Source organism: Tamandua tetradactyla, chromosome 6 (assembly GCF_023851605.1).
Source record: "Tamandua tetradactyla isolate mTamTet1 chromosome 6, mTamTet1.pri, whole genome shotgun sequence".
NCBI classification, from domain to species: domain Eukaryota; kingdom Metazoa; phylum Chordata; class Mammalia; order Pilosa; family Myrmecophagidae; genus Tamandua; species Tamandua tetradactyla.
In genome coordinates, this window is record NC_135332.1 from 72005641 (window position 1) to 72027185 (window position 21545).

General features: G+C 57.0%; 1 long non-coding RNA gene across 1 annotated transcript; it reads right to left on the reverse strand.

The window, feature by feature from the left end:
- Window positions 1-688: 688 nt before the first annotated feature.
- Window positions 689-7664, reverse strand: LOC143686118 (uncharacterized). The gene is made up of 3 exons (XR_013176913.1): window positions 7582-7664; window positions 7224-7328; window positions 689-1198 (listed from the first exon to the last, which is right to left on the reverse strand). It is a non-coding gene; the product is annotated as an uncharacterized LOC143686118 (long non-coding RNA).
- Window positions 7665-21545: the final 13881 nt, after the last annotated feature.

Genomic DNA, 21545 nt, shown 5'->3' on the forward strand with positions numbered 1-21545 from the left:
CAGGATCAGGACCAGACATGGGACCAGGACCGGGAACCAGTTACCAAGACCAGGAGCAGAACCAGCCCATTCTCCAAGTGCCCCTGTCTCCTCGTCGTGGGCATGACATTTCATCCTTGGCACTCACTGCAAACCAGCTTTCTCTGCTTCCTGGAGCCCTTGCAGGAGACAGCGCTGCCCCAAGTCCGCCTCTCCTCCCTCCCAAAGAGCAGGCAGACAAGGCCCGAAGCACTCGGTCACAATTCAAATGCATCGTGGGGAAGTCCTCAATCTCAACCTGCGGCGGCTTGGGTCAAGTGGCCACTCGTTGTGCAAGCTGCTCCTGCAGCCAGGGTGGGGAGGGTCCCGGCCACGGGGAGTGGGCTGCACAAGCCACCAGCAGGGCCACAGGTGAGCTCCTCTCTATGGTATAAGTCTGAGAGTGGTGGGGATATTGCTCACCATTCCTGCTGGAGCTGAAAGCAAAGCCTCTCGGAGTTTGGGAGATGCATTTGGAGAACTCTGTTTACTGATGAGGAGAATGGTGGAAACAAGAAATAGTCCCTGTTCTAGTCTACCAAAGCTGCCAGAATGCAACACACCAGAGATGGATTGGCTTTTAATAAAAGGGGATTTATTTAGTTAAAAATGCACAGTTCCTCAGAGGAAAGGCAGCTAACTTTCAACTGTGGTTCTTTCTTACGTGGGAAGGCACAGGGTGATCTCAGCTGGCCTTCTCTCCAGGCCTCTGGGTTCCAACAACTTTCTCCAGGGTGATTCCTTTCTGCATCTCCAAAGGTCTGGGCTGAGCTGAGAGTGCTGAGATGAGGTGTGCTGAGCTGCTTGGGCTGTGCTACGTTGAGCGCTCTGATTTAAGCTTCCAGTCAATTAAGTCAAACCTCATTCATTGCAGCAGGCACACCTCCTAGCCGACTGCAGATGTAATCAGCAACAGATGAGGTTCATGAACCACTGGCTCATGTCCACAGCAACAGAACTAGGTGCCTTCACCTGGCCAAGTTGACACCTGAATCTAACTACCACAGTCCCAAACAGCGGACATCAGAGCTGAATGCAGCCCATTCTTGGGAGAGGACGCGCCTTCTGGAATTACGCGGTCCCCACAAAAGAAGCAGCCCCATGTCCTCAATGTGTGGCTCATGCCCCCGTCTTTATTGAACCTCGATCCTCTCTTTCTCTCTCTACTTGCCTTTCTCTCCTAGAAAACAAATAAGAGTCAGGTCTCAGGATCTATGAAGGAAACGATGAAGGAACACCAAACCAAAACAAAAACCTGGACTCATGACTCCTCCAGCTCAGTCCGAGGGTGTCCCCTGACCTTGGCAGACCCTGTTGCTCTCCCCTGAGCTCCCAGGCACCTTCCTGGGACACGTGCTGCCCACAGGCCAGGAAGTGGGACTTTCCCCCTCCAGGGGCTGCCAGGAGACAGAGAGGGAGCCCACACGCGCTGCTTTGGAATGCCAAGAAGCCTCTGGAAACTTCCAGCTGAAATGCAGGGTTCAGAGCAGTGGACGGGGCCAGTGACATGGGGACATGGATGGCTACCAGGGCACAAGGGGTGGCCCCTTCACCCCAGCCCCAGACGGAAGCTCTGCTTTTCCATGCAAGCGGCTTGTTTGGTACAATTGAGGTGCTGCAGCTACAAAGCAAGGAGCGCCAAGAAGCTGTGAGAGGCCAGGACCTCCCCTGGTGGCTTCAGGGGAGCGCGGCCAGCACCTTGATTTTGGATTTCTGCCCTCCACAGCTGCAGAAGAACAAAGCTTGGTCGTTCTGAGCCCCCATCCCCCGTTTGTGGTGCGTGTACTGGTGGCCCCAGAGCCCGTGGGGACCACCAAGGGCCTGGCTATGTCACGGGCGTTTGCCCACATGTGGCTTTTCCTGATCCTTGTAGAAAAGCGATGGCCTTGCCACACCATCAGATAAGGCCGGGGGCCCTCAGCACAGCGGGGGCAGCTGCAGGGGCTTGCGGGGCCTTTCAGGCAGAGGTCAGGATGCCCAGGTCAGGGTGCCCAGGGCCAGGGTGCCCAGGTCAGGTGCCCAGGTCAGGCATCCCTGGGTCAGGGTGTCCAGGACATGGTGCCCCGGGTCTGGCGGGCATCAGCAGGGGTCCCTACCCTGCTCGCACCTTCATACCCTCACTTCCAGCCCAAGGAGCCTGGCTGGCATTTCTTTGCATCTCCCAAGACCGGGCAGCTCCGATGGTGCAGGGAAGGTCAGGACTGGGCCGGAGAGGAGGGCAGAGGAGCCCCTGTGACTGCAAATTGGACGTCAGGTCATGGGGCCTGAGCCGAAGCCAGGGGCCAGGCCAGCATCCTCACCCCTGGGGACGGAAGGCAAAGGGAGGAGAAAGAGGGCAGAGACTGCCCGTGGAGCTGTCTCGTGTTCCAGCCGGGTCAAGGTCACTATAAATTATTCCTAAACGAGAGCTGCCCAGAAATGCGGGGGGGGGGTGTCATCCCTCTCTTTCAGTCCCTGACTCCTCCCCACCCCTTCTCTACCTCACCCCACCTCCACCCCCCACTCTCCCTCCAACATCACAATGCCCCCAGAATGGCCCGAAAAACAACAGTGACAATTCTGTTGGCTCCAGACAGCCGCTCTGGTTCTAGAAGCTTCCTGCCGGTCTCTTGCCCACCTGCCAGGCAGCAGACAGGGTTGAAGTCAGAGCAACGTGGTTCCTGAAGTTACCTAGTGAAACCCCCTTTCCGGGTTGCTTCCCCCAAAGCGTTAGGTTGGTTTGTCTCTGCGTGGAGATCCCAGCAGCCCGAAAAGGGCGGGAGACGTTCATGAATAACTGACAGACTCCACGGCCACCTGCACCAATTAGCGCAGGTTTCTATTCTGGGGCGTCCAGAAAAGCCGTGAGGGACCCCGAGCAGACATTCCAGGGAGACGCCAAGAGACAGGATGGCGGGGAGGGAAAACCTCCAAAGAAGGAAACATCTCAATAAAAGGCTTTCAAATAGAAAGAAACGGTACATTTTTAATCATTTCTCCTTTGTTTTCCCAAAGGTCCTTGCAACTTGCCTCTGGAAGCGTAAATTGGAAACTTCGGAAATGCAATTTTAATTGTCTCTTTGACAGCAACCCTGGGCCACCACTCCCCGCCCCAGCCCCAGCCTCCAGGCCCACTTTTCCCAGCTCCCTGGCGTCTGTAGCCAGAATGGCAAGGGACCAAGGAGACCCACAGGTAGCCCGGAAGGGGGGAAGGTCCGCTCTCGGCAGGATTTTTTATTGTATTATTTAGCACCCAGCCCTTCAGAGCGAGCTGGCTGCACCGTTTGTGTTTCTGCTCCCAGCAGAGAGAAAATACCTGAAGGGATATTTGCAAAAAGCTGAGTTAAGTAAATATTTTATGCCCGTTAACGTCATGGCTTGCAGGCAACGCACAGCGTGGCTGTGAGGAGGGTCAACCTGCAGGGCCCAGCCAGGAGTTGCTGTGGGCACCTAGCAGGGCTCCCAGCTCAGGGATCCCCCACCTCGGCCTCAGCCATCCTGGGAGGGTGCAACCACAGGCCTCTCCCAGCAAGGAGTGGGGGGTCACATGCCCCTCCGTCCACCCTCTGCGGGTCCCTAGGAACCAGCTGAGTTTCCAGCAGAGGTTGAAATAAGCAAAGAGGCAGCCCTGATGCCATCACTTGAAAGCAGGGACCCTTTGCATCCATTTAGTTCATCTGGCTCTTAGGGGCAGTCATGTTCAAAGTCGTGAGAAATGAAAATTCTCTGGAGGCAGGGCCCAGCCACCTGTGTCTTAACAGCCCCCCAGGTGACTCCACGGTGTGGCCAAGTGTGGACCCCTGTCCCGGACCAACCGCGAGCAAGCCTTCCAGCCCCGACACCCTCGTTCCTTCCCATTCAAAGGCATCGTCCACCCCTCCACCCCACCCCCCACCTGCCATGCCCAGTCCTCACCTGAGGTCCCGGGTCTTTGACAAGGACATTTGCATGACCTCAAGTCCCAGCCCTCACTGGGGCAGGGGGTGGTATTGGGGCATGTTTTCCAGCTGCATCTCCTGCCTGGAGAGGACAGCGCCGCTTCCCTAGAGCACAGGGTAGGGGCTGGGGGTGGCGCTAGTGGCCACGGTGGCCTCGCTGAGCTGTCGCTATTGTTACATTCCACAGGGGGGCAGGGAGGTCGGCTGGACCCAACCACAGCTCCCCGCCATGCAGGGCCGGGCGGTATCCGCAGCCCCGAGCCTCGGAGCCCCCACTTTCCCCAAGACCCCATCTCAAGCGTGCTGGAATCTGGGGCAGGGTGGGGCTTGCAGAGGGAAGATGCCGTGGGGAGGATGAGTGGGCTGGAGGGCATGGTGGGTGGGTGAGGGCACAGGGGAGACACAGGCTGAGAGGGAGGACAGGAGAGGGGCGAGCGCAGGGTGCAAGGACGGGGGCCCACCTGTGACATGGGGACAGGCCACCAAACGCCATTGGGTGCTGTGTAAGCCTGATCAAAAGGCCTCGTAGGGCCAGCAAGGCGACCGATGCCAGGATAAGGGGGCAGGCAGGAAGGGCCAGCAGAGACCACACCACCAGCAGGTGTCATCTCACCTGTCCTGCCCTGACCTCCCCCTGCCCCTAGAGCCCCCCCCCCCGCCAGGGACTGCTGCCACCAATCCAGTCTGTGCCAGGGCCACTGCAGGGACCACCAGATTTGGGTTCTCCTGGGCCTGGGGCATTGGCCACAGCCAGCAGGTGACAGGGGTTCCAGCTTGGGGGTTGTGAGGAGCCTTTGGCTGCTGCAGCAACGCTGACAGATGTGAGCCAAGTGGACCTTTCTAGAAGGATCCGGTGCCCAAGGGACAGGGGGAGGGTTGGAGAATTGGGCTTAGAAAGGGCAGCACCAGGTCAGCTCCAGGGCAGCCGGAGCAGGCAGAGTCGGTCCAGCCGGGGCTCCAGGCCCTGGGGGCCGGGGTGCGGGGACCTGCTTTCTAGAGACAGTGGGAGAAGCCACCACTCCCGCCCTCCGGGAAGCAGGAGCAGTTTGCAGGAGGAGCGGGTCCTGCAGGCCCCTGGACATGCACCTCGGGGGGTCCCCAAGTGAACTCACCCAAGTCCCGGCACGTGGCACACACACGTTTCCTCAATAAGTTGGTGTGTCGGGGTGAGGGTGTGTGTGTGTGCGCATGCATGTGTCACATAGTGGGAGGAGCAGGTCCGAGGGAACAAGCCACCCCCAGGAGTGACAGGAGGTGGTTTTGCTTCCAAATGTGCCCGTCTCCTTTTGCCCCCGGGGAGCTGCAGGGACCCTCAGGGGCGAGTCGGAGCTCCCACTTCCAGGCCTTGACGGCGGTGAGAAAAACAAGACGCATGTTTTGCACGTCCATCGGGCATGAGGGAGGGACCGAGGTCAGAGAGCCTGGGCAAGGCAAGGAAATGCCCAGGGCTGGGGGCTGAGGGACGCCGGACGGGCCTTCCATGCTCTGCCGGTGTCCACCACCGGCCCTACCACCGCCCGGGAACTCCAGCCGGGCCACCCCACCCCAAGTTCTCCCGGCCCCCCAGAGGGACACTGGGCAGCCTGGTCCTGTTCCCACTTCAGTCAGGAACTGACCGCGCCATCGCAGAATCCCCAGACTGTCTCCCCCTTTGGGGAGAGCAGGCCCTTCCTCCCGGCCGGGGGCAGCAGGACCTGGGGTCAGGAAGCCGAAGACCCAAAGCAGGAAAGCGCAGCCCCCAAAGCCCAGAGGGACACAGCAGAGACCAGGACCTCCAGAGGAGTTCCCGGGACAGCTGGGGGTCCCGGCAAAGGCAGCAGGGGGAGGAGAGCACACCGCAGAGCGGACATGGAGGAGTGGGGAGACAGGATGACAAAGTCCAGTACCGAGGGCAGGTGGGCACGTCCGTGTCCCGTACCCACAGCCAATGAAACCACCAGGTGGGAATGCCAGACCGGATGGCAGCGGGGCAGGGACACAGGGAGGGCCCAGAGACACCCGGAAGGCAAGCAGAGACCCACAAGCCAGTGCCTGAAACACGCCGTGCCTCAGTTTCCCCGTGCACCAGATGGGGACGCCTCTTAGGGCTGCAGAAGTGTGCGGTGGGAGGCCAGGCTGGAGAGAGCCCGAGATGGGGAGTCCTGCCACAAGAAAGCAGCCCTCCCCTTTTTAAGTAGGGGCTGCAACTTCACAGACGGCCCCCCAAAAGATCCAGATAATAAAAGTCAAAACTTAAAACAGATGCTGAAACCGAAGCTCGTACACGCACATGCGCTGCAGCCTTATTCACGCAGTCTAAAGTGCAAACAGCCCAAGCATCCATCAGCGTGCAAAAGGATACACAAAACACGGCCCTGACACACAGTGGAGCACTACTCAGCCATGAAAAGGAGGGACGTTCTGACCAGGCGCCAGCATGGATGGCGCCTGAAAACACACCAAGTGAGGGAAGCCAGAGAGGAAGGACAGGTGTTGTCTGCCTTCACGTAGGCGGAGTGGCCAGAGCAGGTACATCTCCAGAGACAGAAGGCAGATCGGAGGCTGCCAGGGGCTGCAGGGGGTGGGCAGTGGCGGCTTAACGAGAACAGGGCTTCTCCTGGGGTCGTGAAAGGTTTCCAAGCTAACAGAGCTGGCGGTCACGCAGCATCGTGAGTGTCCTAAATGCCATCAATTCGGTCACTTTAAAATGGTCGATTTTATGTTATATAAACTTCACCATATCAAAAAAATAAAAGCAATGTAATAGTAATAACAATAACAGCCAGGTGCCAGGCGGGGGCCCAGGGGCTCCTGCACAGTGAACTGTCCCATTGACAAGACAGATACTTTGTTATTTCACTTTTACAGACAAAAGAACAGAAGCTCAGAGAGGCTGATAGTCTCCCCAAGGCAGCACAGCAGAAAGTGTCAGAGCTGCGATTCAAATTCCAACGGTTCGGCTCCCAGGAGTGAATCTTGAGGAGGAACCCAGGGAAAGACGGTGCCAGGAGGTGGGCAATGGGAGGTGGGCAATGGGAGGCGGGCAGCGGTCCCTGCCTCGGCACCAGCCTGGGATGCGCCACCCTGGGCCCAGGGAGCAGGTGGTGGGAGGACATGGCTCAAAGCAGTTGGAGAGGCTGTAGGAGGGGGCCAGCAGGGGTCTTGCTTTGGACACCAGGACCATGAGGGGCTTCCTGAAGCCCACCTTGGCTGTGCCATCTTTACTTCCACTTCCGCTTGATGGCCCCGCATGCCCGCCCTGCCCCCACCCCCGGTGCCTCGGTTTCTCCAGCCTGGAAACGCACTGACCTCATGGGAAAACACTGCCCTCTGTGACTGGAGACCGGGTCCTCGGACCCTAGTTTGAAAACACCAACAACTGCTCTGGAAAATGCCTCCTCTCGCAAACGGTTGCTGAAAAAAAAGGGGGGGGGCACTTTATGGATTATCATTATCAACGTAATCACTCAAAATTAGAAATTCTTCTAGCACCCTCAGACCCCCAGGTGCAAGGACTGCAGTGACCCCCCCACACACACCCTTAGCTGGGCACACAAGCCTGCAGCAGGCCAGGCCAGGGACCCCTCGCTCCCACCCCCCTCCCTTCCGGCGAGGGGCCCACCTCCTGAGCCGCAGCCCCGGGCCCACACAGGGCGCCCCTCCTCACCTGCCAGGCCGGCTGCTCATGACAAGGGGCTGGGCGCTGCCCAAGGCCAAAGACGCATCTTGTCCCCCTCTCCGTCCACTGGTGGACTGTCAGCCCCGAGCCGCCCCACCCACCTGCAAAGCTCCCATCGTCCATGGGTGGCTCTGTTCCCAGGCCACGCCATGGGGTCCAGGGCAACCCCCCAGCACTGCAAGGGGAGATGGCAGGCAGCACCCCAGATCAGTTCCGGGTGGGGGCCACGGCCCTGAGCCTTGGAAGGGAGGGGACCCCACAGGCCCAATTCCACTGGAGGGGAAGGAGCAGGGCCCAGAGCCGGGGGGCGGGGGGAGGCTGGGGGGCAGGCTCGGCGCCCCGCCCGGCCCGCCATCTGTCCCACGGTCTGTCCGGCAGCCCCGGCAGCCTCTCCTCCCGGCCCACCATCTGCCCGGCCCTCTGGGGCCCGGAGGGAGGGGCCCGAGCAGGGGCCAGCCCCATCTGGCACCACCGGGAAAGGGACGGGGGAGCCGGCCACGGCAGGGGCACCTCCCACGGCAGCTAGGGCCCTGCCACCTGTCCTGGGGGAGCGGAAACCAGAGGCAATAGGAGGAGGAGGGAGAGAGAAGGCCCTGGGAAGGAGCACCCGTGCCTGCCCCTCCACCCCCCGCAGTCTCAGTCTCCAGGGAGGTGACCAGCACGTCCGGAGTGTCCCCCCGCGGGGACGATCTCGGCCCACCGTCCTCACCCCCCACTCAGCTCCCTCCTCCCTGGCTGACAGCTCCCCGGGAGTCTCTGGGTGCTGGTCACCACCCCTCCCCCTCTCCAGGACCCCCGGGGCCCACCGAGCCACAGGGAATGGGGACAGCCCATGTTCGCATCTGAGGCCCCGACAGCGCCACAGCCACCCAGGCCGAGGGCAGCCGGAAACGGGCCCCGGGGCCACCGCACACGCCTGGGCCAGGAAGGGAGCAGCGCCAGGGCTCAGGGCCTGCCTTGGAGGACCCAACCTGGACCCAGCACGCCGGGGGGCCTGGGGCAATGGGGGGGGGGGGCAATTCCAGAGAGGTGGGGGTGATCAGAGGCCCGTGAGGAGGGGTCACGGGAGCCTGCACCCTCCCTTGACCAGGGACACCCCTCCCCCAACCGCCTCCCCCTGACTCCCCCGCGTCCATCATATGGCCCATCAGGCGCAGGGATTCCACCGGCCCAGTGGAGGCGCCTCCTCCCTGGAGAGGACAGGGGAGGGGAGGGTTGTGGGGTGAGGTCCAGGGTCCACCCCCCACAGAGCAGAGGAGAGTTAGCTCCTCCCTTGGTCCACAGCCCCCCACCACCCATTCCGTAGCCTGTCCTGAGCCACCCCAGCAAGGCTGAGCACCAGGGGCTGACAGCAGGAGCCCCAGACTGCCCTGTGCCTGCCCTTACCTACCCCTCGCTGTCCCCTACCTCTCTCCACCCATCTCCATTCTCTACTGGGACCAGCCAAGGCCCAGGGCCTTTTCCCCGTTCCCCCACTCCAATCACCCCATCCCCCCAGAACCCCCAGGAAGAGGGGCTTCCATTACGGAGTGCAATGGAGAACGCCCTCCTGCTGACGCCCCCTTCCCCGGGGGACCCCGGACCCTGGGCCCCCTTCCCCACTGTCCGCAGTATGGGACGCCATGTCCGTCCCCTCCCCCGAGGCTGGACCGCCCCCCGGGCCTTGTACCTTGTACACCCACCCATGCTGCTTCTCCCTGGCCTCACTCAAGTGCCCCCGCCTGCAGCGCCCACTCTCTCACCCACCCAGCTGTGGGGGACCCGGCGAGATGGCCAAGCCGCTCCGCTAAGCCTGGCAGGTGGATTAGTGGCTGAGCAGCGCCACCTGCTGGCCATATTCAGATACTACAAAAGCTATATAGCATTTCGTCCTTGGACTTGGAATTTCTTTCCCTTTTCCAGCTGGGGCTCCACAAATGTCAGAGCCTGCAACAAGACGCTGCGTAAAGAGGTGGCTGGCTATCAGGGGGCCCAGCTCAGGCACTCCAGACAGGGCAAGAAAGTAAATCCTCCAAAGAAAGGGCTTCCCCCTTAGGTCCCCACCGTCTAAGACCAACAGTATCCAAGGGGCTTGTCCTTGGAGAGAAGAAGCCACAAGTCCAAGTTTCAGACAGAAAAGGCAGAAAGAATCTTCCATTGGCCAAAGAGGGGACAAATTGAGCCTAAAAGAGAACAGACTCGGTTGAAACACGTTGAATATATGTAAACATGTAAAAGAGAACGAGAGGGCGGGCCACAGTGGCTCAGCAGGCAGAGTTCTCACCTGCCGTGCCTGAGACCCGGGTTCGATTCCCGGTGCCTGCCCAAGCAAAAAAAAAAGAATGAGAACCAAACCAAATAAAAAAAAGCCTCACCGTAAGTAATCAAGACCCCAATTTACTACTTTGAGAATTGTCAATTAAAAGAAAAGAGTTAATGATTTCCTGAATGAACTGTATTGCAGGGTAACCCAATGCCCCTAGCTGATAAGGGAAAGTTGGAGGGTTTTGTTTGCTTGCTTGCTTTATAGAAGAATTCTTGCTACTCACTGTGGAAGGAACGATACAATTAGAACCATTTCCAACCTCTTATGGGATAATTATTTCATGCAATGGCCATCAGTGGATGAGACCACTGGATGAAAAACTGACCAGATGCTACAGAGGAGGGAGGGGGCATTCGCCACCTATACCCACTAAGCATTTGCCAACAGTGGGGCCCGAAAGGACAGGAAAGTACACAGTTCTGCCCATGAAATATATGACAAAAAAAATAATACATGAGCCTGAATCTAACCAAACTTCTAGAACTAACTTCCATTTGCAGGAAATACGGAGAAAGTGACACCACGAAGAAGCAAGCAAATTCAGAATGTGGGATATATCAGCAAGGCAGCTGGTCTGATTCCTTCAACAAGTTACAGCAGAGGGGAAATGGGTGGGGGAGAAGCTGCCTGTTCTATATCGAGAGATTCAAGAGCCACACCAATCAAATATAATGCATGGACCTTGTTTGGCCCCTGATTTGAACAAACCAACTGTTTTGTTTTGTTTTTTTTAAGATGCTTTTGAGACAATTAGAGAAATTTGATTATGGATGAGCATTAGCTGATACTAAGGAATTACTGTTAATTTTGTTATTGTGCTAATGGAATTGTGTTACAAAGTTTCCCTTATTTTGCCAGTTGCATCCTGGAGTTTGTAGAAGCAAAATTACATAATGTCTGCTGTGTGGTTGAAAACGCTTCAGCCAAAGGGGAAAAAAGAACATAGCAACAGATAAAGCAAATGTGCCCATTCTTGATAATGGCTGGGTCTGACTACTGCACATATGAGAGTTTATTGTGCTATTCTCTCTATTTTTAGGTATCTTTGAAAACTTTCACTATAAAAAAAAATGTAGGAATGTAGAAAGACACGTTCTGTCTTCTAAAACTTGATCAGGCATCGTAGAAATTTTACTGCAAAAGTTAAGTCTCCCCGTATTCCTGAACCCTGTTTACCCTCTTTTGCAGAATTCCAGTTTTGTGGACAGAGGCTTCAGACATCACGCTCGGTGACCCCTTCTGATCCTGGGCCGTGAGCCCACTGCCCTCTCCCCCAGGGGGCTAGCACCTCAGCCTTCTCCCTGCCCATCCCTCTAAACCTGGGACATCTTGGATGCCCCTTGACTCCCAACCTCCCTCCAGCCCTCTTGGAGTTCAACATCCGGGGCAGGGGTGGGGGGTGGTGATGAGCTTGACCCGAGTCTCACGTCTGAGGTCCCGGGGTCGCTGGAGCACCGAGTCTTACTCCCTCTCCGTGACCAGCTGAATAGTGTCCACTCATGTCCCCATCCCCGGAACCTGCGAATGCATTACCTTACCCAGAAAGCGGATCTTGAGACGGGAGATTCTCCTGGATTATCCGAACGGACCCACGGAATCACAGATGCTAAAGGCAAAAAGAGAAGGCGATTGATCGGAGCAGCAGACGTCTGGGTAAGGCGGGTGCTAGTGGATGGGGCCGCGGACCCAGGAATGCAGGCGTCTTACTTAGAAGCTGGAACAGGCAGGGAAGCGGATTCTCCCCAGGACCTCAGAAGGGGCGGGGCCTTGTCCGCTCCTCGACTTTCCCAGCAAGACCCATGCTGGAATTCTGACCTTCAGTGCTGTAAGAGAATACACGTGTATGGTCCTGAACCACTGATTTTGTGGCAATTTGTTACAGCAGTGAGAGGAAACTCATACCCCTTCCCAGCTCATCTAGGTGCCAGGTCCAAGGAGGGGTCAGTGTGACAAGAGGGGGCCAGAAGGTCATTCTGGCCTTGGGGGGTTAACTTCCTGACGAGTGACAAGGGGACACCAAGTCCTCACTCCGCTGTCCCCTCCTGTCTTCCCACCATCCTCAACACTCAGGGCAGGTTGCAAAACCTTAGGGGAACATGGCAGGCTGAGTTTCTCTCCGTGGGGGCTCCTGGGAGCCTCACTGTGATGGGGACACATGTGGCATGATCTCTGTGCCCTAGTCTCTGTCCCTGCTCCCCCACCCCCACCTTTTCCAGGGCTCGCTGGCTTCCTCTATCTCCGGCTCCCAGCCATGGCACCCACCCACCCCCGCCAGGTTAGGGTTCTCTATCTAAGCTCTCAGGTCAGGAAGACAAGTGCATTTTCGGGGGGGGGGGGGTCCACCACAAACGCTCTTATCCCCAAGAGGTCCCCAGAACTGAAAAGAGAGAGAACCCCAGCTCTTGCAAATGTCCTTCCGGCCCCAAGGTAGGACTTTCTTCCCTGCCTGAGCCAGCTCTTAATCTGTGCTGATAAAATGTCATGACTTAGCCTCATCTTATCTTCCCCAGAAACCAGATTAGATGCAGTTGACAAAAAGCTTTCTCAGTTGGCACAGCACATTTGCTAGCCCTCAAGCCTCCTCCCGGTCCTTCCAGCTGAGAACCAGAGTCTAGTGGGTCCACCTCGGAGGTGCCCGTGCCAAGCACAAGTCAGCAAAAGCAAAATGCTAAGCTAGTTTCTACTTCCCGTAAATGCGGGGCTTGCCCAGGAAACCAAATTTAAACACAGCCCGTCAGCTATCGGCAGCTAACATCCTCGTTCCTTAGCAGCCACTTGCTCCCCATTTTGTAAGACCGCCCTCAGTGCGATGGAAACATGGCGTCAGCTGCTCAGAACATCCCCTCACTCACTTCCACCTTCGCCCTCCCAGAGCTTCTCCTTTCCACCCCCTCGGGGAACTCTCTTTTACTTTCCGACTGGGACGCTGCCCGATTCATGAATCGCCCGAAAAAGCTGAGATCTAGACCATATGAAAAGTTTTTCTTTTATCATAGCCAATGAAGGCGAGTCATCAATATCTGGAGAGCAAAGGGGGCACCCCATTTCCCATATTTAAATGGGCTTTAAAGCTTCAGGAGTCCACACCCAGGTGTCTTTGAAGTTTATTCTCTCCTCTCTTGCTTATCTTTAGGCCCTGAGCTAATTTATCCGGAAGGCTTAAGGAGGTTACAGATTTCCATTTGTGTCCCAGTGCTTTAGGTGGCAGGAAGCGAGCCCAGGCAGCTCACCCGAAGGCCCTCTTCCATCGCCTCTCATGTAGTAGGTGCCGAATAAATGTCGGCTGAGCAAAGCAGCCCCATGAGATGCTGGAAGTTGTGAGAGGGGTACAAACGAACAAGTTGTCACCACCATGACAGCATTCAGGAGAGCCAAGGTGTGTGGGATGCAGCTCCAACCTCCAACAGCAGACATCCTGGACATTCCTATTCCCGGGAATGGGGAGGCTCCCTGCCTTTCAGCTCTCCCATCAGCCCCTGGCCTGGGCAGGTCACGGGGGGTCTGTGGGGCAGTTTCTTGACTTTATGAGTCCCTATGTCAGTCCCAAGCTGCCAAGTCTCCAAAGTCACCAGGCATCCTGGTGGGATACCCATAAAATGGGTTTCCTCTCCAAGGGCCTTCACCACACGTAAGGGACTCCCTCTTGCCCCCCCAGCGAGATCCCATCCCCGATGGGGCGATGGGTTGGGAGGAATCAGCTGGGCAATGCTATGCTGCTTTCCCTCTCTTATCCATCTACTGTGGCCAAAGGTAATCCCTTATCTGTCCTGTGTCCTTCTTCACTATCAAGACATAAGCAAATATCCAAGTGGCTATAAAGTAGAAGGCTCCAGAGATAGCAGGTCCTCTACCAACCTCTTGGAGGGGAGATCCTGTGATAAGAACCCCTGACATGTCTCCTCGGGATATTCCTGGCACCCCAATGCCCAGCCTGGTGCCCCGAAGTCAGCTCTGACCTTTGGGCAAAGTCAGCACCAGCCACTCCCACCTCACCTACCACCTCCGTAACCCCCACAGCCACCTCCGCCACTGCTGCCCAAGCAGCGGAAGGACATGTGCTGATGGCCCTTTCCAAGGAGAGACGCTGGCCATCGCCATCTCCTGACCCTTGGGTGGCCATGAGCCACCCTGCCCCCTGCTCACCAGAGCCCTGCCACTGGGGTGAGGTGGAGCAGCCATTGACATCATCACACCCAATGAGACACCTTTTGAAAAATCCCAGGTCTGAGTCCAGAGTGTCCCTGGAGACCATGATTGGTGGCCGAGGGCCAGACCAGCTGGAGTTCTGAGAAGATAATAAATAACAAAAAAGATTTACACCTACAGCAAATAGGCGACAACGACAAAGCAGCTTCCCAATATGTGTTACAAAATTTACAAAGGCCATCAGATTAAACAGCCGAGAGCAGGAGACAGAAGGAAGCTGTGACTGGCAAGGGGAAGGGCATGGGGCAGGGGCTTCTTTGCAGAGGGGGGCAGCTCAGCCGAGGATGGGACAAGGTGCAGCCAGAACTTGCGGGCCGAGGCCATGGAGGGTGGGTCTGGGAGCCCGGCCCTGGCAGGCAGGAGCCCTTCCTGGGCTCGTCACCCACCCATCCAATCTTCCACGCCAGGTTAGCTTCCTGACCCCTGAGCGGTTTCCAAGGGGGACCCTCCGAGCTCGAGCTGCAATCTGCCGGCAGAGGAGGGGGCTCTCAGCAGACGGCCAGCTCCTTTCAGCCCAGCTGCCTGTCTGCCCCACCCCCCGGCATGGGCAATGCGGCAACACCCCGAGAGCAGGGAGGGCCCAGAGAAGGCCACACAGCCCCCTGTCCCCGTGACCACGCCCCCCCATGTCCTGCAGCCCTGGAGAACCCCCCAACTCAAGCTCCAGGATGGAAACCCCCCAGGAGCAGGGGCCAAGCTGCGCCCAAGCCTCTGTCCAGACCGGGCCTGCAGGCAGCTCTCCAAGGAGGCCAGCCCCCACACCTTCTAGTAAACTCTCACTGAAAGGGCACCGGGTGTCGCTGAGAAAACATCGGAGAGGCGGGTGAGGGGTGAGAAGGCCAGAAAGTCAGCCAGGAGCGTGGCCTGGGACGGCCGGAGCGCCGAGGACACAGGGAGAAGGAACCGGATGGCAGGGCGGGGCTGGTCCCTCTGCTCGGTGTCACACAACAGACCAAGAACAATCAGCTCTGCTCGCAAGTGGCTCACGACCAAGGTCCAGCATGCCCGGTGAAACCACTGCCCCCCACGCCGTGCCTGGGGTTCAGAGAGTGCCCCCAGGGCTGGGCAGGGAGCCCGTGCATACCAAGAAGGGCTCCCCCTATCTCCATCTTGAGGGGGCTGATGTCCTGAGGAGACGCCACTAAATGGGCCACAGCGGGGACATGGGGCCGAGCCCTGCATGGCTCCATGGGGCTCGGGAAAGGTCTCCAAAGCACCAAAGCTTGGCTGACGAGGTTCTGCTGGGTGAAGCCCCCTACCATCCCCACTCCCCGCAGCCCACACCTCTGGGGACCCGTCTGCACGTTGCCACATAGTATCCAGCACAGACGTTGTTTCCTTGCCTGATGGATACCCACATATGGCCACTAAGACGGAGAGAAACTGACCGGACGGTGAGCGTGAGACAGAGCCCACCCCTATGCGGGGACGGGGGGGGGGGTGTCAGCAGCACCCACCCCTCGGGGTATAAGATTTAAAATTACTTTTATTTTCTTCTCTATATATGTCTGTATTTTCCAAAGTGTCTGTATTCAGTATGAATTATTTTTTTAATTGGCAGGGGTGGGGCAGAGGTCTGTGACTGTGACTGCAGTTGAGATGTCCGCCCCTCCCCACTAAAGTGTGCGCCCCACAGGAACACAAACCCTGACTTTCTCACACTTGTATCGCAGCCCCCGACCCAGCGTGGCACGGCTGGGCTCCCCATCGTTGTTCAGTGAATCCCCTCCCTACGCGCTCTGCAGGGCCTGGAGTTCTCTAACCTGGTGCAGGACCATCCGTGACAACCCCAAAACCTCCACCCTGGGCCTCGATCTTCAGCGCTTTGGGAGGACATCAGTAAAGAGAAAAGAGAGATGGCGGCAGACGGGGTGAGGTAGGAAAGGGTGGAGAAGTCGGGCTCCTAAATCTGCATGAAGACCAGGCCCCACAGACTCACCTTGTCTTAGCAAGCCACCAGCCCCTGCGGCCACTGCACCCAGCAAGCACCCGGGGCCCGGGACCCCCCTCCCGGCAGCCCCCCTGCCCGTGCAGTGGCCCCACGCAGCCTCAGCCAGCGCACACATGAGGGGACCATGTCAGGGCCCCCCACCCTCTGGCTGAGCCTGGGGTCTCTGGCCGGTTCTGCCAGACGGGCTGTGGGGTCTGGGAGCTCCAGACCCAAAGGGAATGAAGCCGGGTCCTCCGGGGCCTGAGACGCCAGGAGGGGTGCTGAGGCAGCCACAGGGGCACGGGGAGTCCAGCCTGGAAATTCTAGCTCCTAGGGGTTCCAGAGAGGAACTGGGGCATCTCGGAGTCGGGGAGTGAAGCAGTGTTGCAGTGGGTTGGAGGTTGGCGTCCCAAAAGATCCATCTGCAACCTGGGTCCCAGAACCCATCAGTAGAATCCCATTGGGAGAATGGGGTCCCAGTACAGATGGAAGCTGAGGTTGCTGAGACGAAGAGGCCATCCCAGATTAGCAGGGTGAGCCCCAAATCCATGGACAAGTGTCCTCAGAGGAGACACATGGGGGAGATTTGAGACAGACCTAGAGGAGCTGGGGGGACATGGCCCCAAGGCAGGGAGCACCTGGAGCCCCAGAGCTGGAAGAGGCTGGGAAGGCACCTCCGCCGGACCTGGAGGGAGCGGGATTCAGCCCACACCTTGATTTGGGGCTCCCCAGCCTCCAGAACTGGGGGCCACAAACACCTTTGTTTTAAGCCCCCACACCCACCCCCTCCCAGGTCACGGTGTTTATTACGACGGCCCCAGGGCATAGCATGCTTGTGCACACTCAAACTCACACTCAGATGCCGCCCGGGGCCCCCCCTGCCCCCCAGGAAGGGACTATTCCCTTCTCCCACCTGGCTGTCCCAGAGGGGCCCCTGAAGCTCGAGGGGGCTGCTCCCACCTTCGGGGACTGCCAGCTCCCTCCGTCCCTCCCTCACCCTTCACCCTCTCTCCATAAACAACATGCCGATACCTCCCGGCACCTGGGTACAGAGGCACCCCTGACCCGTTCTTCGGGGTCCCCAGCCCAGCAGGGGAGGCAGACTCGCACATCGTTACGGGGCAGGCGGGGCAGCAGAGGACACGAAGGTAGCCCCATAACGGACCCCCCTGGGGCAATGAGGAGAGGGGGAGCACGTGGGATGGCCCCGAAAAGATGGGGGGTACAGGTGGGGGGGGTGGGGAATTTACTCTTAATGGGTGCGGGGTTTCTCTTTGGGGTGATGGAACAGCTCTGGCCGTGGATGGTGGTGATGGGAGCACAGCACTGAGTGTGACTGCAGCACTGAGCTCTACAAGGGAAAATGGTTCAAATGGGAAATTCCTGTGTCATGCATAGGCTAGCATAATAAAAAAGAAAAACTTAAATAAATAAAAGGCGAAGGAGTCTTCCCAGAGGGGCAGGGCGAGTGGCCCTTCAGGCTACTGGAACACGCCTGGGCCAGAGGCACTGGGACAGACCGTGACCCCAAGAAGGGATGTGAGGGGGCAGCCAGGGGGTGCCGGAAGTTTCTGCAGGCCTGAGCACCCAGGAAGTGGGACCAGGCCTGGGTTTTGTCCTGAGGGGGTGGAGAGCAGCGATAGGAGGGAATCAGGTTCGTTTTTATAGAGCCCTTACGTGGGAAATTGAATTTTTTTTTCCCCTAGGGAAAAGACAGAAACGCTGATGCTGACAATTTCAGCAGCTATCATTCCCAGGGCTGGGATACTGGGGCAGGGGGCTCTGGCAGCACAAGCCCTCCAGGCTCTTCTCTTTCTCTCTCCCTTTCTCTGTGCCCAGCCCTAGCTCCCAGCCACTTTCCCCTCCCCCTCCCCGTGCTCCCCAACAGTCACGTCTGGTGACCCCCAGATTCGTGCCTGCTGCATCTCAAGGCATCTCAACCTACAAGCCATCCTCACTGCCCCGATTCGGGGTCCCAGCCTACCCCCTTCCTGGAGTTGGAAACAACACAGCCCCCCAGTTCCCGGGCCCCCCAAATCTGGATCCTGCACCCTACGGAGCAGCGAGGGAGGCCTGGGGGCTGGGAGGTGGGGGCTGCGGGCGAGGGGGAGTGGGGGTGGGGGAGCACCCCCTCTCCTCAAGGGCACAGCTAACCCGCAGCATATGATCCTGTTAAAATATTAATCTTCATCTAGCCGGGAGGCCAGGCGGCCCTGAGACAAGTAATAAAAGGCCACAGCAGCTGACCAAGTGGACAGTGGCCCCGTTGACAGCCCCTGCTGCCGGCAAGGTCACCTCAGGCCCCAGGAACCGGGAAACGACCATCCCTGGGCCCATCCCGGCAGAGGGGTGATGCCTGCAATGACACTGGATGGTTCCAAAGTGGGGTGAGGGGCAGCTCATCTCTTGGGCGGGATGGAGGGGTGCCTCTGCCCCTCCCGCAGTGCCCCCAGAAGGCCATGGCCCTTTGGGAGGGACTCCCCATCCTCTGGCCATTGCCTCTCTCCTAGGAGACATCACGGGCACCAAAGGCTGCAGCCACCTGACCCCCTCCTCGGAGCCCGGCCAGTCCCCAGGCCTCCTGGTAAGTGGGGCCTGTCTGCATGTGGCTTCTGGTAGCCACCCCCCAACACTGCCCCCCGATACTCGCTGTAGGCTAAGAACTGCAAGCACACAAGGATGAAACACACACACACACCACCAATCTCCTGGACTGCTGGAATTCCCCCAGGCTGGAGGACGCAGCACCTGCCTGCACCTGGCCTTCTGTGCATGCGAAGGGTCACCCGCCACATCCCCCAGGTGAAATTCTTCTTTCCCCCGTACTCTCCTGTTGACACTTTGCACCTAGAACCAGCTGGTCTCCTTTCACCATCCTCCAAAGTTGTTGGTGTGTCGGCCACGCCACACTCAATGCCCCGAACACCGCTGGACCCGGGAGGCAGCAGAGGCCAGACTAGCCAGGACTTCGCCTTGTTTGTCACCATGTAAAATTGCAGGGTGACCTACACGACTCCCCCACTGCCGGGGACAGCCCGCGCTATCGGAGCCCCCCCACCTGTGCCCACCCCTCTCCGCAGGGCTTCCCGAGCTCCCAGTGGTCCGAGAAGGGAGGAAGCAATTTCCATTTTCAAAACATCCCTCCAGTTATAAAATTGATCATGGTGATGATACTGGAAGCCATTGATCGTATGGCGTGGGAATATATCTCAATAAAATTGCATTTAAGAATGTAAAATATATATATCCTCTAGCTGCTGCTGTGCAGAGATGGAGCCAGCCCAGTGGGGAAACCACTGCAAGCCATGCTGACTGCACTTCATCTGTGCATGGAGAAGCATCCACCAAACGCCTACTGTGTGCTGGCCTCCATGCCCGGTGCCAGGGCAGTGCTGCCCACAGCCCAGGGTGGGGACAGAGACACGACGCACCTCTGAAAGAGGGTGGGCAGCACTGTGGGGGGACACCGCTCGCGGGCCGGGCCCTGCCCGCCTGTACCAGCCGAGGACCCCTCTGGCATCGGCTCCTGCGGGGCATCAGGGACCCCCCCAAGCAACAAAACAAGTTTCCCATTTCTCTCCAAGGAGTGGCCTTCAGGGACCTTCTCTGCCACCGAGACTGGTTTGCCCATAACCACTGCAGCCGGGGCCAGCCCTCTCTAAGCGCTCGTCCCCCCGAGTTCAAGGGAGTCGCCCCACCTTCAAAAACAGCTGGGATGGCCTAAGCAACGTACCCAGACACCCCCTACCACAGGGTACCCGATTCTTGTTTCCTAAAACCTGTGTCCACTAAAAGGAATAAAAGGCCCCTGAGAAATGGCTGCTTCCAGGGCTGGACAGGAAACAGACGAGATGAGCCCGGACCACCTCACCCCAAGTAAAGGCACCCAAAAAAAGTGCACAATGAGGGTATTTCAGACGGACACGGGAGCCAACAGAAAGCACTTTCAGTGGCCAAAACTGGAACAATTTGAGCAATCAATTAAATGAAGCCGCACTGGATTAGAACCCTGACGTATCAAATAAATATCCATGAGCCCAACTGATGTAAATAAATGATTGAATAATTTGATTCATGGGGGAAGAGTAGACAAAGTTCCTGCTCAGCATAATTCCAAATAATGCACGGAGGTACGGAAGGAGGGGAAGCAGAACTTTCTGCTCCTCTGGTGCAGGCTTTGCATAGCAACTGCCTTCCAAAGAGGACAGCGTGGAAAGGAGAGGGGGGGGAAACAGTCTCATTATGGTCGAGCGAGCTGGCCAACACGCCTCAGCCAGGTGGCCAAGGTCAGCGTGGACAGTGATAAGGCAGGCTGATGGGATGGACTCTTAATGTGCTGAGATGAGAAAGATACTTTATCTATTTAGCCTTCTTCCCGACCTATAACCCAGTGATGAGAATATCATAAAAATGAGGGACAGCCTACCAAAATATCTGATTCCTCAAAATTGCCAAGTTCATCAAAAACAAGAAAAGGCTGATAAACTGACACAGCTAAGAGAAACCCCGAGAGACATGATGACCGAATGAAATGTGTATCCTGGATGGAGTTCTGGATATTAGTGAAAACTAAGGGAATCTAAATAAAATACGGGGTTTAGTTACTGACAATATATTGATAACGATTCATTCATTGTGACAAATGTACCCCACCCATGTAAGATAGAAAGTGGATTCACAGTGAATGGGAACTCTCTGTACTATTGCACAACTTTTCTGAAAACCTAAAACTGCTCCAAAATTAAAAGTTTATTTAAAAGGAATGTTTTGCCTAAACAGAAAGTATGATAAATGTCTGCACACACGTTCCCTCTAAATGTGTTCATTCATTCATTCAGCATAAGTGCACTGGGTACCCACACCATGCGGGTGTGACACCAGCCTCCGGAGACATGACCTGAGCAAGAGGCATGAACCCCTTCTTTGGGGAGCACCAAGTCCACCTCTCTCTGTCTCAGTTTCCTCATTTGTAATGTGAGGATATTAATAACCCTTACCCGAGGAATAATCAACATGCAAGAGAAGGGATAAACAGAAACAATTTATTTGTGACAAACACAATAAAGGACTTATCAAAAATTACATTCCGAAAGCAGATGTTCAAAAAAACACACATTACCAAATATATAAAGAACTGATGGAACCATACAACTCAATGTCGAGAGCCCAGTAAATAAGACATCAAAGACCATAAACAGTCAGCACATACGGAGTTAGAAAGAAGAAATCGTGACATGGGAAATGTGCCAGCCTCTCTGTCTTCCTACTTTAAGCTATCATTACTTGCATGTTAAGTTACACAAAGGGAATAAAAAATAAAACCCATTGGAACAGAGTTTCTGTTTGGCAGAAATCAAGACAAAAAAAAAAAAACAATGTAGACAGCACAGGGCCTGGGGGTCAGCGGTCTTTTATTAACCACCACTGCTATAGTCTTTCCTGAGAGCACAAGAGAAATCTAATAAAAACCAAACTGCCTTTATATCCTTTGTCCAATAGTCCCTCTCTGGG